Source organism: Rhineura floridana, chromosome 3, assembly GCF_030035675.1.
Source record: "Rhineura floridana isolate rRhiFlo1 chromosome 3, rRhiFlo1.hap2, whole genome shotgun sequence".
NCBI classification, from domain to species: domain Eukaryota; kingdom Metazoa; phylum Chordata; class Lepidosauria; order Squamata; family Rhineuridae; genus Rhineura; species Rhineura floridana.
The window spans coordinates 37,866,202-37,878,544 of NC_084482.1; the positions used below are offsets into that span (position 1 = coordinate 37,866,202).

The 12,343-nt window shown below is 42.1% G+C and overlaps 1 long non-coding RNA gene across 1 annotated transcript in view; it reads right to left on the reverse strand.

Moving 5' to 3' along the window:
* Window positions 1–2,932: 2,932 nt before the first annotated feature.
* The window catches only part of LOC133379659 (uncharacterized), a 41,725-nt gene continuing 32,314 nt past the window's right edge, over window positions 2,933–12,343 (reverse strand). Inside the window, exon 3 of the long non-coding RNA XR_009761236.1 lies at window positions 2,933–3,357. This is a non-coding gene — a long non-coding RNA (uncharacterized LOC133379659). The remainder of the gene's footprint in view (window positions 3,358–12,343) is intronic.

Here is a 12,343-nt window from a genome sequence, read left to right on the forward strand (position 1 = left end):
CTTGGGATTTGATTTGCTGGCCATTTTCTTTCTTTTTGAAATACTGCTTTTAGGTGTCAGTTTTAGAGTGCTGTCCTAATTTGGTGTCTTTTTGAGGGGAGAGTGATAGTTGTTACAATGGATTTTGTTTGCTTTTTAATAATTGTATTTGGACATCTGATTAGCATTTTATTAACTGACTTGAATTCTGATAAGTGTAAGAAAGGCGGCATGTAATTAATAAATAAAATAAAGTAAGACAGAAGACTGCTGAACCAGGGAGAGCATGCAAGTTAGCATTAGGCTAGAGAAGGTGATGAATAGTGGTAGTGATAAGAGGTGAATGGGGGAAGGACAGCAACTAGAATTGCACCTTGGGATTAAATACATTTTGTATATGTACTTAGATTAGTGTTAGCTATGATCACTATTTATTACATTTAACAGTCACTTTTTACAAAAGAAAAAGTCCCCAAAAGACTTGACAAGATAGAATAAAATACTTAAAAACAATTGTGAGTCCAGAGGTACAGCGAGCATCTTCGTGTGTGTTCGCATGTGTGCTTGGGCGTAAAGGAGCCTTCATTTATTTTATTTATTTATTACAGCACATAGTGGTTAAGGTGTTGGACTACGACCTGGGAGACCAGGGTTCGAATCCCCACATAGCCATGAAGCTCTCTGGGTGACCTTGGGCCAGTCACTGCCTCTCAGCCTCATGAAAACCCTATTCATAGGGTCACCATAAGTCAGAATCGACTTGAAGGCAGTACATTTACATTTTTTTAACATCTGTTTTCTCATGGCACACACTTGTGCCCTGGTACACAGATTGAGAAGGACTGTGCCAGCCCACAGACATCTAAATTACATCAATCAGCTGTGGTGGGCCATCCAAAACTCAGTGATGTACTTCTGACATGACCTTCAGTGCTGAACTAGTTGCCCACCCCACCTGTTGATCATGTTGATCCAGGAGAATGAGAGTGACAAAACAGGGAAGTTGATACCTTCAATTGGCCCAGCTTCTGTAACCTCTTGGAAAGTGATGTTAGACCTCCAAGCACAACTCCTCGACATAGCAACAGTTAACACCCCTAATAATAGACAATTCCAAATACAAGGATTCTCCACCCACCAGCAGCGCAATATGCTAAAGTGCATGATAAATCTCAGTGATAGGAGCTGAAGCCAAATCATCTTGAAGATCTGACATTTTTAAAAACGAAACGCAGCAATTGTGACTGGGGCAGGGAGCCAGCTATGTATGATAACTATACATGCATGTAAGAGGGCACAGATACCATTTGTTCGTTTGGGGATTGAGCCGGTGCTGATTTTATGTTTTCCAAGTAGGGGTGCACTGAAGCTCCCAATGGCAACTTCTGTGACTTTTGTTTGCTTGCTTCCAAGTATTTTTCCTTGTTCCTTTGCTTGCTTCCAAGTACTTTTGTCCCTACTTTTCCAGGCCTTCCTTAGAAGTGCATTCCATCTGTTGATGTCACAATAGAAGAGGCCCCGTCCCTTGTGCTCAGTCCCCCTTGCCTTGGATGGCATAGGGCAAGGGTTCCAATGATATTCTCAGCATTTGGGCAGGGTTTATATGGAGTCAGTGAGACAGCTCTTAAGATATTCCAAGCCAGGGCCATTGTAGATCTTGAGAGAGTGAAAAAAGAGCATCTTGAAATACATCTTGTGGATTTGTTTCTGTTTTGTTTTATTTAACAAATTCCTATCCTACTTTCCAGTTTGTCAGAATTCCCAAGGTGCTTCTAATCATGGGACTTCTCATAACAGAACCTACCCAGTGCATCCCCACTTCAGATATCTCACTGCTCAGGAAAATAGACCACTCGTGTGAGAAGTGAGGGTAGTGCGTTGGATGCAATAGTATCTCCACTGGCTGTAAGAAAAACAGCTGCAGGGAGTCGGAAATTGGACTAAAGCAGGAGCAGTGGGTATTTAACCCTTTCCCTATCTGCAGCTTCCCTGTTCCAAATCATCCTCTCCTGAACCTGCTTTGCCCCCTTCATAGGGTTCAAATGGTATGCTTGTGAGGACAAGCATGCATTTGTCCTCACAAATGTGGGGTACAAAAAGCTATTTGGGGGAGTGGTTTGGAGTTTGTATTAACAACATTGTGCTCATGCCCTGCTTTTGGACTTCCCGTGGGCATCTGGCTGGCCACTGTGAGAACAGAATGTTGGACTAGATGGGCCTTTGGCTTGAGCCGGCAAGGCTCTGCTTTTATGTCCTTATGGGCACGAAAAGGCCTAAGAGTCCCCTCTCGCAGCATCTTCTTCATTCTGATTCTCCCCACCCCAATACACACACAGCTGCTTTTGTTGTTGTTTTTAAAGTTGCAGTCAAAGGTCTGCAACTGAATTTCCAAGATGTGGCAATGGTCACCAACTTAGATGGCTTACAAACAGGACTGGACAAATTCATGGAGGATGAGGGTATCAATGGCTGCTAGTTGTCATGAAGACTGTGCAATACCTCCAGGATCAGAGGCAGCATTCTCTGAATACCAGTTGTTAAAGAACGAGAGTAGAAGAGTGCTGTTTCCTTCAGGTCCTGCTTGTGGGCTTCCCATAGGCATTTGGCAGTGAGAAACAGAATGCTGGTCTGATCCACGAGGGCTTTTCTTATGTCATGTATACTTAGCCCCAGAAAGATACATCAGGGTGAGGCAGTGATCAGAGACATGTGGCTCCATATCTTTAACCTTGTCTTCTTGCAACAACAGATGGAAATAATGTGGCATGTCACTGTGATGTACATCTCCCCAGCCCCTTACACATCAGTAACTGATGCAGAACAGTGACATCACTTCCTGTTTTGTTTCTATCAGAAGATGCACGGCAAACAGAGTGAAAACAAAACCAGAGGACAGCGACAGCTCTATGTCTTAGAAATTTTTTGATCCTCAGAAATGCAGATGATTGTCATTTCAGATGGGGAATGGGGGAAACAATAATTAGGAACAATGACTGATGGTCCCTTGTGGATAATCAGCTGGCATCCTCAACATAACCTGTGATCTCCAGTTTCTTTTTCTAAAAGGAGGCCATGGAAAGAAGTTCATGGGAACTGAAGTGCATTTACTGTGCTGTGAAGCCAAAGGACAATATATGTAGGTCACTGGAACATGCAACCCGAATTCAGTGACTTCCCATGGGTGTGGGACTGCCAGTGTACACATCGAGGCCCCTCTGATCACAGGAGTTCCTCCATTCCTTCCAAGGAAGTAGACCTTGGTGTGCATTGACTTGCCTCTGTACATGCAACTCTACTTTCTCCATGGAAATGAAGGAGGCAGCCCCTCTGCATGGTAGCTCCATGAGCTAAATGTGTTATGGCTGGATTCCTCTCCATCTGAAATGACAAAAAAATGCATTCCTAACCAGCTGCGCACTCTCGCTATATAGAAATCACTGCCTATCCATTTCAGCCTGATGAAGATTTGTGGAAAGCTGGTATGCATTTTTATTGCACCAGCTTCTATTACCAATAAACATGCATACCACCTTTCTCTCTGCATATGCATTGCGGGCCAGTTTTCATTCTTTCTTAAGATAAGGCAGAATCCAGTGCTGAGAAAGCTATGGGAGAGTGAAAAGTCATGAAGGTGTTTCTTTGCATGGACCATACACTTAAAACTATATTACCCAGCTAAACTGTATTACTCAGCTAAAGTTTGGCTCAGGATTTATTGCTGCCTTAGTCCCAGTCTAAAATTTGAGGGGGAAAGTAGATAAGGTGATGAAAACAACCCTGACACCTCCTGTTTTGGCAGACATCTGCCTTTCTGGAACCCTCCACCTTGGCGATAGTTCCTGTCTCTCTCATAGGGTTGCTCCTCTTGTCTCTACTTGTAGCTCAGCACCCCAAGGCTGCTTCAGTGGCACTCTCTAGAATAGCAGGAGACCTGAAGAGGCCAGAACATGCTGAGTGAAATTATCTGGCAAATGCAAATATGTTAAAAGACCACAAGCATCAGCAGAGAAGAGATGGATATCCCTTCAATTCCCTGGATTGGAGTGGCACCTTTCCACACTCTCCTCCCAGGAAGGTGGGATCCTCCCGCACCTGATTGTACAAATACACTAGTCTCCCTCAGTGTTCTCAAGAACTGAACCTCTTCCTCCACATACTGACCCAGCACCAAATCATCCCTGAAATAAGAGGAGTTGGGCAAAAACTGAAGAATGCCAGGAAGGATTCCCAATTTTGTCAGTCCCAAAATGTGTTTGGGTGAAGGTGTAAGCCTCAGATTTGTTTATCAGCAACCAAAGTGCATGGCATAGGTACATTCTCAATAATAAAATAATACAGGTGGTGCGGGGGGAACGTATTTATTATGAGGCTCCATAGCAAGGTGGAAATCAACTCAAGGTGGAGAACTAGTGGCCCTCTAGATATTGCTGGACTCCAACTCTGTCAACTGGAGCCAGCATGGCCAGTGGTCAAGGATGATGGGAGATGTAGCCTATCAACAAGTGTTTTGTATTTTTTTGACTTACAGTATGTAAACCACCCAGAGAATTCAGTTAGATGGGTGGCATAAAAATGCAATGTAACGTAAGAATAAAATACTGTTCTAGGTTGCTTGGAAAGCTCAAGGGTAAAGAGTTGGATTTGCTATAATGTAAGAAAAAAACATAACAGAAAAGAAATGAGAATGTGAAAAATAAAAATAGTCAAATTGTGAGAGCCAAATGATCATGCTTGCTTATTAACATTGACATCAACAAGGTAAATGAGAAGCAAGCTGTGCATTCAGATAAGCCAAACTACGCTTCTCTATCCTGGGTGAGGGAATGTGGAGTTTACAGGCCACGAGAGCAGCTGTTTATAGCCACAACTCCTCCTGACAGTAGCTACAGTGGCCAAACTTTTTTCCCTTTTCTTTTTTGGTAACAGTCCTTACGGTCTGTAGCCATTTCAGCATCTCAGCTGTTGGTGGCCCTCTCAGGATCTGGAGTGTTGCTTGTTTTGCTTTCTCTTAAGAAGCAGGCAAGGTCTTTTTGATTTACAAGCTTAAGTAAGATTTTAGAATGCTCCTGTTGGCGAACTGAAGGCTAAGTGTTTGGTTTTGAACTTTTTCAGCTCAGTTTGTTCAGCTTAGCTCTCACGATGAAGTTGTTGCTGTTATTTAGAGCCAGCAATAAAAACATAAAATCCTAGAAATTACATTAGGATGTAAAACATTAGCAGTAAAACAAACAAACGTGAGGTTAAATTGTGATATATAAAGATTGCCACTGAACAGATGGAAGGATCTGTCAATTTCATTTGTCTCAGTTTCTCATTTTTCCAATATTAAATTTGGTTCTCCACATTTCTGCAGTAATTTGTGATTTAAAAAAAAATCATGAAAATTCTTCAGCATTTATTGAGAATTTCTCCAGCTAAACACATTTTTGTGTGCAGTTTTAACTAACGTACACACTTTTGCAAGCAATGTCTCCTAACATAATGCATTTTTGTATGTTATTGTCAATAATATATTCATTTTTATGCACACTTTCCCCTAATATATGCATTTTTGCAAACATTGCTTAATTGGAGAACTGTGACAAAGGTTCCCACACCAGAAATAGTGTAAAGAGAGCTCTGGAAGGTGCCTGTTGGCTAGCACCATGAGGACAGAACATCCTCCTAAATACCTAGAGCAACTTTGTTTAAATGTTTGTGATTTTTATTTTATTTATTTAGAAGATAATAAATGGAATACATGTATGGACTGTTTTTTTAAAACAAAACAGGAAAACAGCCAGCCTGATGCACAAGAGCAGTCTTGCTTAACCCCTAGTGCCCTCCAAATGTTTTGGAATACAACTCCCATCAACTCTAGCCAGCATGACTGTACTGACTGGGGCAGATGGGGTGTGTAGTCCAAAACATCTGGAGGGCATCAGGTTGGTGAAAGCTGCACAAGAAGGTCAGGACTCCAGGAGGGATAGGAGCTGATTCAACATTTGTAAGCTGTAATCATTTCAATGTCACATGAAGCCAGGTTTATACCACAAGTAGAACACAGGAAACTGCCTTATACCAAATTTTGACTATTGGTCCATCTAGCTTAGTAGCATTTACACTGACTGGAAAGAGCTCTGTAGGGTTCCAGACAGGAAACTTTCCCTTCCTTACCTAGAAACATCAGTGTTTGTACCTGGGACCTTTAGCATGCAAAGCATGTGCTCTACCATTGAACTACAGCCTCTCTCCAAAAATAGCCTCCAGTGACCGCTCTTGGAATCTTACATCTGCCTTTTCTTGAAGAGCCAGTTCCAATGTGTAACCGTTTTCTCCACGCAAGAAAGCACATCAAGGAATCTGCTTAGAAAGCATTATGTCAGAAGAAAGAAAGAATTTCACTTGTCGATTTTCTTTTCAGAGAATATCCATGAACAGGAGCTGGCAGAAAGTAGTCTCCAGCTTTCCTGCAAAATGTGTATGCATATTGCATTCCAGAGTAACATTTTCCACATGCATTCCTCAACAGAGAGAGAAATGTGTCAAACTGGCTTAAATGTCTCCAAAAACACCCTAAGCTCATACTACGAATATTCTCTTAACATATTCAGTAGTAGAATTCCGGTGTGCAACTCCAGCAAATTATGGCAAACGGTATCAACAGGTCGCAATGTCAAAACAGGTCCACTTGTTTCTTAGATTTACATCTACTCTTTTTTCTTTCTATGCAAACTCAAGGGGTGTTGGCAAAGACCACACACGAAGGTGTGTGTATTTATGAATTCATGACCTCCAACAAGCACCGCTATTGTTTACCATCCTGCAAGAGAGCCAAAAAGAGCTATAATGTGATAATAATAGTGAAAGCTGCCGAACACATATATATTTCTGATGTGTCAGCAAAAAGTCAGCAGGGGCGCTCCAGCTGGCACCAGCATATGAGTAAGCTGCAAAGGGAGGCTACGCAGGGACTGCAGCATCTGCCGCTGTGTAGAAAAGCTTGCCAAAAAAAGGTGGGGAGGGGGACCTATAAGGAGAGCAGGACTTGCAACTGAGTTTACTCCAGATGGGTGGTTTAATGTGGGGTTGGTGCTGCTCATGCATAGGGATGGGGGAGAAATACGATTCAGTTCACGTTTAAAAATAAACCTACCTAATTCCAACTTTTCAAAACAGTAAGTGAACAGAAACGCTGCCAGCCTTTGAAGTTCACACTTGCCTGAATTTTCCAATGCAGCTCTCCAGCCAAGTAATATGCACAAAAAGGCATATATTGGGTAAAATGTGCATAAAAATCCATAGTGAAAATAACATACCAAAAAATATTAGGGGAAAATGCTTTGAAAAAGTATGTATATTAGGCAAAATTGCATACAAAAATGTGTATATTAGGGGAAAAAATGACACCAAAACACTGATAAATTGCTCATGAGGACTTTTTAAAAACAAAAAACAAAATCCCAAACTGATATGGAAACCTGAAGAACTGAAGACTGGAAAATGAGAAAGTAAGAGAATCTGAAACTGACAGATTCGCCCATTCCTAGAGAGCCAGTGTGGCATAGTGGTTAAGGTGTTGGACTATGACGGAGACCAGGGTTTGAATCCCCACACAGCCATGACGCTCAGTGGGTGACCTTGGGCTAGTCACTGTCTCTCAACCTCATGAAAACCCTATTTATAGGGTCACCATAAGTTGGAATCGACTTGAAGGCAGGACATTTACATTTTTACTCATGCATGCACGTTTTTTGCAATGTCCATACAATGTCATTGCCATCAAAATGCCAGTTCATAGTTCCCCCTCCATTTAATCCAGTTTTACCCTTTCTGTAAAAAAAATCCAATAGGGTTGGTGTTGTTTTTTTTAAAAAGTGGAAGGTGGCAGAATTTCACAGTATCTCAGCAAAACCTTTCTTAATATCTGTTCTTTAACACAGTAGGTGTTGGCAGCTGCCGATATTTAGTGGGGGGTGGGGAGGCAAGGTGTATTAGGGTGGATTTTAGACCCCTCCATGCATAAGGGGCATCATGTACAGTAGAATACTAGTGCCATCCCTCATGATTATGGCTTGTTGAATTTATATTCCACTCTTCCTCCCAAAGGGGCCCATGCATTAGATGTCAACATTAGCCAAGCAGGGATAGCCAATGTGGTGCCATCCAGATGTTGTTGGACTTCATATCCCATCAACCCCAGTCAGTATGGCCAATGGCCAGGGATGCTGGAAGTTATAATCTAACAACATCTGGAGGGCACCACTTCAGCTGTCCCTGCACTAAGGAAAGCCTACTTACTGGCGTCAGTAGATCTGTCCCGCTCTATGTGTGATTCCCCTTCACACATCACATGCGTGAAGAGAAACTGGAGCAACTTGACACCCATCTAATATGGTTTACCAAATGATAGGGAGAGCCTGAGTAAATTAGAGGGTAAGTAAGAGCTCTTCAAAAGACTCCAATGGTCTCACAATAAACGTTTACTTTAATTTTAAAAAATTATACAAAAACATTTTCAGACAGGGCAGGTTTGTAACATTCTTGCACAAACACCACTAAGAAATTTAAGACAGTAATAATCTCAACAAATTCCATCTGTGTCCATCAGCACCCTGTTTACACTCTTGTGCAATATAAATGATTTTCAGCATTTAGCACCTGATGAGGGTTTGTATTCCATGCCAAGTCAACTGCGCTTGTCAGGCACCATGTGGTTGCTCTGTGACTTGCCTAAACATGAACTTGAGCCACCACCTCTGAATAATTGTGATCTAAAAATACCTCTTGGCCACAGCCTGAAGTCCAGGGAGTCATTCCTGGTTTGAACTCAGTGTTTATTGGAACAGGAAGTTGGAAAGATGGACATCTGCAGTTTGGTTGTTTGTGCCTAGTTTCTTTGGGTGCCAATCAGCTTTTTTATATTACTCAATTAATTGAGAGCAGCAGTGAATATGGTCTGGCTGATACAAAGATGCATTTTTCCCTCCTTTTTTTCAAACCAAGTTACCACAAAGGAGACGCACAGTCATCTTATTCGTAGATGCTACTTCACCACCACCACACTCCTGGCCAAGAGTGAGAGGGGGGGGAATCAGTAATTAACATTTACCCACCCTCAGAACTCAAACTGACCCTAAAGCAATTAAGAGAGGCTATTCAAGGGGCAACTAATAAACTAGTCATCATCCATCCATCATGTCCATCCACATTCATCAGAAAAAAATAAAACTAACTGAACCTTCAAGTGGGAAACTTTTAATTAATATTGTTGGGAACCCTGGCTCAACATCTTGCTTGGCTTTTTAAAAAAATGTTTTAAAGAGTTTTTTAAAAAACATTTTTTAAAATTTGTTTTTAGTGTTTTATCACTTGTTGTTTGCCATTCTGGGCTCCTTCTGGGAGGAAGGGCAGGGTATAAATTTAATAAAATAACTAAATAATAAACATGACTTATTCATGAGTAAACATTATCAGAAGATCTTGGCTATGGAGAAGGCCATCACTGTTGAGTAATATAGCCTGGTTTGCACCTTGGTACACCAGTGAACTAAGGGCAATGAAACAGGCTGGATGATGGCTGGAGCACAAGTGTCCAGTGCAACATCTGCTGAAACTTCTTGGGATGAGTTTCAGTTCATGCAGCCTGATGACATGGACAAAGTGCTTGTGACAATGATCCAGGGTGTGGTTAATGTGTCTTTTCAAGGGAATGGTCTTTACCTGAAAGAAGCACCTTGAAAGAAGCAGTGATATATGACTGCTCCTTAAAAAGCCCACCCTGGCCTGGACTCATTGGTTGTGACAACTACAGTCCAGTGGCAAATACCCCCCTTTTAGGGAAGGTGATCAAGAGGGTTGTGACACAGCTATTGCAAGTACTCTTGGATGACAACAGATTATTTTGACCCACTCCATTCTGGGTTCAGGCCTGGTTATGGGACTGAATCAGCCTTGGTTACCCTGACGGATGACCTTTATCGGGAGAACAGGGGGAGTGCAACCCTGTTATTCTAACTTGATCTCTCAGCAGCTTTTGATATCATTGACTATGGTATCCTTCTGAGCCAACTTGGTGAGATGGGTATTGGAGGCATTGTTTTACAGTGCTTCCAATCCTATCTCCAGGGTTGTTTTCAGAGATCAGCACTGGGTGATTGTCTTTTGTGCCCCTGGCAGTTGTGCTGTAGGGTGCTGCAAGGCACTATCTTGTCGTTGGGAACAGTCATCAGAAGATTTGGAGCAAGGTGTTAGCAGTACACTGATGACACCCAGCTCTATTTCTTTGTAACATCTGAGTCATGCAAGCCCTGGACCAGTGCCTAGACTCAGTGATGAGGTAGGTAAGGGCCACTAAACTGAGTCTGAATCCTAGGAAGACAGAGGTGCTGTGGGTTGGTGGTTCCCGAATTCAGATAATTGGTCAATTGCCTAATTTGGATGGGATCGTACTCCTTCTGAAAGAGCAGATTTGTAGTCTATTGGTGCTCCTGGATCCATCTTTGTTGCTAGAGGCCCAGGTGACTTCAATGGCTAAGAGTGCCTTTTACCAGCTTTGGCTGGTAAGACATCTGTGGCCGTTTCTGGATCGGGATAGCCTGACCACTGTTGCACTGGTAAACTCCAGGCTGGATTGCTGTAATGCACTCCATATGGGGCTGCCCTTGAAGTTGGTCCAGAAGCTGCAGCTGGTGCAAAATGCAGTGGCATGCCTGCTCGCTGGGGCAGGGTATCACCAACGTGTCACCCCACTGCTGAAAGAACTGCACTGGCTGCCCATTAGCTACTGGGCCAAGTTCAAGAGGCTGGTTTTGGTGTACAAAGCCCTATATAGCTTGGGACCATGATCCCTGAAAGATAGCTTCACCCTTTATACACCCAGTCGATCACTGTGCTCTGCAGATGAGGGCCTTCTGCAGATAACATCTTATCAGGAGGTCCGTTCTGCACAACATAGGAAGCGGAACTTAAGTGTTGTGGCACCAACACATTGGAATCCCCTCTCCTTAAATACTAGACAGGGACCATCTGTGTTATGTCTATTGAAGACCTTCCTCTTTCAACAAGGCTTTTAAGTAAAGTAAAGAATTGCTTTTTAAGGTGTTTCTAAACCTGTTTTTTTTTTAAAAAAAACATGTTTTTAAGATGTTTTGTTTTAATATATTTTTAAAGACGTTTTGTTTCAAAGTCATTTTTCAAGATATAATGTAATAAGACTTTATTGCTCATGACCAAAGGCTGCCGCAATGATATAGAAATACAAAATCAAATGGGGAAATGTGGTACAGGTATCAATGTTAAATATAAAAAGGTTAAAATTTTACATTAAAAACCCATATTCATACTATCCTAAACAATCAGTGGGTAGAGACAAGCCAAATAAAGCATTTATACACTAGCATTTATACACTAGCAACCCCTTCATACTGTCATATTTTAAAAGGTACGATATCTAATAGTCAAAACCCTGTGTTTTTTTGGGACTTAGCTCTGATTTTCCCAGCGGCAAAAGCAAAGTTCGCCACTTGTCTAGTTACAAAAATATTCGTGCCCGCTAAAAGGACACAGACTTGTTCTAAAGTGGGTCTATTTTCAATCAGATGGCTGATAGGAGAGAAAAACTTAGGCCTCAAATTTTTATATAGGGGGCAACTCAACAAGTAGTGGGCAATATCCTCCACTTCGCCTGAATTACAAATACAACGATGGAGGTGTATAGGAGTATTTTCGTATCTCCCTTCGAGGAGTGCTGAGGGCATTGTTTGGAACCGTTAGGCGGTGAAGGCTCTTCTCAGCCAGGGCACATCCAACAAGAAAAAGTATGGTTCCATAATGAAAGAAGATTTATACAAGGGGAACCAATAAGAGAAAGACGACTGCGAAGAGGCACATAGGTTCCATCTTTTAGAATAGAAAAGTATTCCATCCTTCAGTAGAAATTTAGCACGGGTAGAAACATGGGAAGGAAGGGAGTCTATGCTTATCCCATAGAAAGCCAGGGTGGATTTAGTCCTGTTTAACCAATTTTTTTGCAAAGGGTTTTGTAGTTGTTCGAGTAGGCATTTTTTTGGTAGCCGAGAGTCATCCATGAAGGCTAGTCTTAGCCAATAAGAGGCCAGGGCTACGTGAGCCGAAGCTTTCTCTAACGTACTCATATTGGCATAGCCCCAGATCTCTGCACCATAAAGCAGCAAAGGTAGTATTTTCCTTTGAAACACCTCCAATACAGGTGGAACCAGACTACCTCCCTTAAATTTAAAAAAGCGCAGTAGTAGTTGAGTGGAGTGGGAGGCCTTTAATTTGGAGGAATCGGCTTGTGGTTTCCATGAAAGAGAAGAGGTAAAGGTAAGTCCCAAATACTTAAAGGTACGTTGTTGTTGTATAA